The sequence below is a fragment of the Octopus bimaculoides genome, chromosome 8 (genome assembly GCF_001194135.2).
Source record: "Octopus bimaculoides isolate UCB-OBI-ISO-001 chromosome 8, ASM119413v2, whole genome shotgun sequence".
NCBI lineage: Eukaryota > Metazoa > Mollusca > Cephalopoda > Octopoda > Octopodidae > Octopus > Octopus bimaculoides.
In genome coordinates, this window is record NC_068988.1 from 34,443,499 (window position 1) to 34,450,100 (window position 6,602).

A 6,602-nucleotide genomic window follows, 5' to 3' on the forward strand; every position below is an offset into this window, starting at 1 on the left:
TATATATATATATATATATATATCCTGATCACTTCAAAGTTTAAACAACTGTGTAGACTATGTTTTGCTGAGGAGGTCTCACAACATCGAACCGTATCCGTTGCTGTTATGAGTTGGCTTTAAAGATATTCCCAGTCACTCTCATCTACATAGTCTTCATTTCCAAAACTATCAGTTAATTGAAATTGTCTCCCTTAGGATTTGTTTTCGATTTCAAACATCTCTGAAACATTCATGGAGATTGTATCTACTTGTTGTATGGATAATCTGAATTAATAGATGTTTTTCTACTATTTGTGTTTAGATACTCTATTGTATGTGAATTCATTTGGCAGAAGCTCCTCTGTAAAACTTTTCTTCAGCCCTACTGCCGATTTTCCCTGCTTCAGTTATGCTGTTATTTCATGTTTGAAAGCCGTAAGTCATTCTAATTTTCTTACGGATGCCAACCATTTATTTTATCATCTTCCTTTTGTAAAAGCTTCCACATTCCACCTGCTGACGTGTAGATACTGGAAAATTACTAGACAAATGCTACTGGAATTGCTATAAATGTTTTTTATTACTTTAGTTGCTGCGAACATTTTTAAAGGTTATAAAGCGGCTAAAACAGTAGGAGTGACAAACAAAACGTAGTAATTAGTTACATACATATCCGATACCGTCTATCAGAGTTCAAATCATCCTACGTTGAGTATGCTTTCTATCCCTCTGAGAACTGAGAAATCGAATACCAATATAACAGCAGTTTCGATTCAATAACAACACCCATGTACCCTAAGAGAAATCTTTGTTATTTAATCCCTAAATCCCTAATAAAAACTAATCACACTGCGTAGAATAAGTGAACGTCAGCGTTGGCTATAGTAATACAGCGTCTTTCATAAGTTTGAGTAATTCGTAAACCGTGGCAAGAAGAGGATTCTGTTATTCCTAATTGTCTCTTCGTCTAAAGAACATGATTTATTCTCTAGGACCACACCAAACTTCAGATTCCTGTTCTTTCCTACGACAATACGAGTTATATTAAGTCACGGATTTCTGTCTAAATATTTTCCTTACTAATGAATACTCAGTTATTTCTCTCAGTTAGTCACGAATATGTCTCTAATATTTATTTATTTATCTATTTATTTTGCCAGGTAGTTCAGCAGTATTTGTTTCGTCTTCATGCTATGTGTATAGGACACGCTTAGCTAACAGAAACTTTCTTTCACGATTCTATCAACTCAGGTAAAACCAAAATATCGAAATGTCCTCAAATCCCTGGGGAGAATATAATCACCAAGGGATTAACTCCTCTGTCGTGGTGTTATATGAAGCAGAAAATTTCCTCTTTGAGAAAGATGTTGTTCCTCCACAAATGGCAGTCCCATGTTCATCTGGTACCTATAATCCTATAACTTCTAAAGTTAGATAAGCTTATGCAATACAAAATGACGTGCTTTATTTAGAAAACTATTGTGAATACGCATACGTCACCCAGCGAATTTAAAATTCTAACCTCTCAGAAAAAGTGACTAATTAAAACACAAAGTATTATAACCACCATCTCTAAAATTCCTTCAAACAACATCAGCAAAGAATACTTGCTTGGTAGATTATTTAACGATCTCGAAGAGTCGAAAGTCCAAGTTGATCTCGGTGAAATTTGAACTTAGATCAGAGAGCGAGCAAAAGCAATATCACATGGCATTCTATCCGACACCCTAACGATCCAGCCAATTCACTGCCTTATCAATGAACAAAACATTTTATAAATTTGAAAATCTTTTACTAAATTCAAGTGGCATCAACCAAGAGTCTGTATGTTACTTCCCATAATTCAACACCATCAAGACATAATTCTACAAATCAACGAGAAATCTACTGTGGCCGCTCGACCAGCCTTAAAAAGCATCCTCATATCACGCCGTAGTTATCGTACATTGGATAATATAGTCTTAGGCTCCCAACAAAAATAAAGGTGAGATAGTTATATCTGGAATGTCTCTGACCATAGATCTGCACCATCAAGGTTGACTTGGATATAAAAAAAAGCAACAGCAGATAATTAAGAACAACTAGGCTGGAAACAACAGACAAATCATCCTGAAATCATGCCTTATCATTTTGAAGAAACAACGGATATATTTTCACTAAGTAATTAATCCCTTACATACAAAAGTAAAGATAGTCTCGGCTGAAACGATTTTGATCATAGATCTGAGCTATCACAGGTGCCTTAGGCCTTAAACAGCAAGAGAGACAATCTAGTACGTACATTGAATAAAATATTTGTAAAAACTTAAAACAAAGTCAAATAAAGATATCCAAAGAGGTAAGATAAAATATAAAGGAACACTACATGGCGTTATTTTGCTTTACGTATATAAAATGGCTGCCAATAAAAGAGATATAGTTCATAATTTATAATAAACAGCGATAAATAGAACTGGGAGATACCTTGATTTTCGTGAAATTTCGAATAAAGGCTGAGTAAATTTCTTTTGTTATAACATTTCCATCTTTGTGTCACTCAATTGATATAATGTATCGGCTAATTACTGAACATTATTGAATTATAAATTAATTCTACCGATGTAAGAAACTCAATTGTACAATCAATATCGTGTATTATCAGGTGAATATATCGTCGGAAATAGTGCTTTTCACTCAGCTCTTTCATTATCAATTATCTCCTCCTCGTAGGACTACCAGAATTGGTAAACACAAATATAGGACATTTTTATATTTAAAATCAAGTAACTACTAAATTCGTGTATACACATATCTAAAACATGCTGAGATTAACATTAAATGATTGGTCTCAGAAAAATACGTTGAAATGAAATATATTGATACAATTCTAAAATTTAAATAACTCACCTTTAGTCACATTTCACCGATGATATGCTTTTCTTGACAGGTCTCCGTTTTGCAGAACTTAATAATAAAATTCTTTGCAATGACAATCTAGGTTCCACTTACATTGTTATATAGCTTCCATTGTAGTCACATCCAATTTATTTCGGTCCTTTGTCTGTTGAACATTCATTAATGAAAACACACGCTCGGCATTAGTGCTATAAGCCTGTATGATGAACAACTTGTGGCATAAAATTAGCAGCTCTGAGAATTGCGCTTAAAATTCAATTTGTTGAAATACTGAATGCCATTTTTCATAGCATAATTTTCTTTTGTATTTTTCAAGTTCACAATGCATCTATCGTTCAACGAGTTTGTTTTATTTTTTGTTTGTTTTTTCAATGCCTTCCAATGTCAAAAGAGAACATTATCATCATTTTTTACTCCATTCTAATTTAACCCTTGTTCCCATGTTAGAAGACTATTTAATAACATCCATGTAAAACCATCAAATTCCTCAAGAGCTGAAGTCCATTCCACACGTTATTCATAGCAATTGCTGCAATAATTATCCACTTCAAGTTGGAATTTCTTTTCTTTTCAAACTTAATGTCGTTACTATTAAGGCAAGCCTTGATACTTAGAGGGATAAACCTTTCATTAATTATTTCTGTTATATAGTTAATGAGATCTTCAATAAAGCTGTTTGCTCTTTTTTTTTTTTTCAGTTTGCATAATTCTATAGCTAAAAAGATATTGAAAACTTCGCTAGATTGCAAAAGAGAAACAAGGATTTTCATGGATTTTTGTTCGGTATATAAGTAACATTTCAGTAGTTTGAATAAAGTGCTAATTCTCTTCCCTGCTATAACTAATGATGACAACGAATTTTAGAATATGAGAGAACTGAGGTAAATACAAGCAAACTCACAGACTTTCTTAATTTTTCAATTCGGACAATACAAATAGTCAGACAACAATTTCTGCATCAATTGAAAGAACGTTAGCTGTAGTTTGACAAACATTATACAGAATTTTTGTTGGTCGGCCTACTCCTATAGAATTCTTCTGGCTTTGCTTCAATTTTAGATAGATATTATCAAAAATTTGTGCAGCATCTGCCAAATTCGATGTTCGTGTTGTCTCCACCAACAGCTGTACATTTTTCAGTGTCAGCTTTAAAATCTGCAAAAAGCTTTCCTTCAGATTCTTCTTATAGTTTCTGGGGGTCTCACATGAAAGTGGTTACATCTGCAATAGACTCTTTCCTGGAAAATTGCAGCACGTAGAATGGAGATTTTTTCTTCTTGACGTTTTGTATTCATAGATTTACTATAAAAAGACGACATTCATCTCCTTCACAGTTTCTGAAATTTCGTTGGGAGCTAATTAATCTTTTATTATTGCAATACATTTCCTCCAAATGAGTGAATATTACTTGCAGTTCAGATTCTTAAATAACTCTTTGCAAAAGTTATTTCGTACAATCATTTGAGCTGAACAATTGACAACACTGGACAGTGCAGAAGGCCACTGCAACTTATACTTTTATCGTACCTGCAGCGTCTGTGTTTCTCTTGATCAAGAAATATGTTATTATTGTAGCTGAGTAACGCGAGGGCAACATACATCGTTTGTACTTTGCACTTTCTATATTCTGTAGCATTATACTTTCTTCTTTGCTCAGTAGTATTGTTTTCAAATTTTGGCACAAGGCCAGTAATTTCGGGGGGAAAACCTAAATCGATTACATTGACACCGATACTTAACTGCTAATTATTTTATCGACCTTGAAAGGATGAAAGGCCAACTCTACCTAGGCGGAATTTGAACTCAGAGCATACATACGGGCGATATGCCGCTAAGTATTGGGTCATCCCATAAATAATTTGGTGATTTTATACATCTTTTACTTTTTAAAATTAAGACAAAGTTCTTTTTTAATCTAATATATACTCTCCTTCATTTTCTACAATGCTCTTCCATCTATGTGGTAGACTTGCAAGGCCCCTCTTCCAAAATTCATTTGTCCATGGGTGTGAGGGGCATCGTTTCCCATTCAAACTGCTCCAGTATATGGCCGAGCATTATCCTGGTGTTTAAAGGTGGTTATTTTTGTTCGAGCACTGACTTAAGCCGCTCAAGCTGCTCTCAGTAGATCTTTATTATCGTTTGGTTTCAGTTTAAAAGTTTAAAAAGGACTAAAGCTTTCATATCCCACCAAACAGATAACAACACCATACGTGGGTGAAGTACTTTAGCCTGGGGTGGCGGTGTTTGTTCTTTCCCTAACCACTACCTTCGGTTCTTGACATTTTTACAGAGAACCCATTTCTCTCATCAGTCACTATTCGGTTCAAAAATGGTTTATTTGTGACATGTGAGAGTAAAGAAGAGCAAACATTCACTCTCTACGAACGATTAGACTCAGAAGTTTGTGAGGAATCCACTGACCCAATTTGATGACTTTTCTGATGGTACATAGGTGTCAATGAATGGTTGAATGACCAAATCCAAGCTTTTCTGCTGGTTCCTCAACAGTTATGATGAGATTTTGTGCTACCAGGACGCCCTCGTCGATCTCTACAGATCTTCCTCGATGAGGATCGTCTTCTAGGCTATAGTTTCCGGTTCGGAATTTCTGGAATAACCGTTGACACTGGCTTACGCTTATTGCCCGATCCGCGTATACTGCATTAATATTCCTCGCACTTTCAGTTGTGCCGTTGCCTTTAAATTGCCACTTAAAAACAAGATCTTCAAACCTAGCCTATCAATATCTCACACGTCAGTTAGCAATGTAATTCGCAATGGTGAATTTGATGGGTTTGTGGTTACCGTGGATAACGCTGTAGTTTTTATTCTTAATCAGGTTGTGGTCGTAATGGATTGATACTGTAGTATAATACGGTTGTAGTGGCAGTAATCGTATGGAAATTCAGATACCAAATACCAAACACGTAACACAGAGTAAGGTAAAGTTCCTTTTCGAGTCATTTAGACTCACAGGGCCCGTTTCCCGTTTTCTCTGGCGTAAGTATCCACCACCCCCCACCCCCACCGAAGGGGACACCGGTCTATTGCAGAGTTACTCACTTTTCCCAGCTGAGTAGACTTGAGTAACGTGAAATTAAGTGTTTTGCTCAAGAACACAACGCATCGCCTCGTCCAGCAACCGAAACCGCAATCTCAGGATCATGAATCCAATACCCTAATCACTAAGCCACGCTCCTCCATCATAATAGTGAATCAGTAAAGGCAGCGAGCTGGCAGAATCGTTAGCACACTGAGAAAATCGCTTAGGCGGTATTTCGTCCGTCGTTACGTAATGAGTTCTAATTCCACCGAGGTCGGCTTCGCCTTTCATCCTATCGAGATCCATAAAATAAGTACCAGTCGATGTAATCGGTTTACTTTCCCCAAAAATTGCTGGCCTTGTGCCAAAAGTTGAAATCATTATTATATTTCACACATTCAATACACATACGAACACATAACCATCTATTTATCTTCTTTCAGAGTAGAAAGGGAAGTCTTGTCTAGTGAATGCTTCAGAAAAAGATGGGTGAATGTAGCAAGGATGGCACGTGTGAATGACGGAGCCATCTTGAGCATAACCCTATGAACTAGAAAAAAGATCCAGGAAAAAAAAATAAAACAAAAAGGCAAAAGAGAGTCACTTACTGTTATAGGTTCTTCAATGACAATATTGACCAAGGTTACCGTGGTCTTTTCCGTAGGCTTTTCTTTCCACG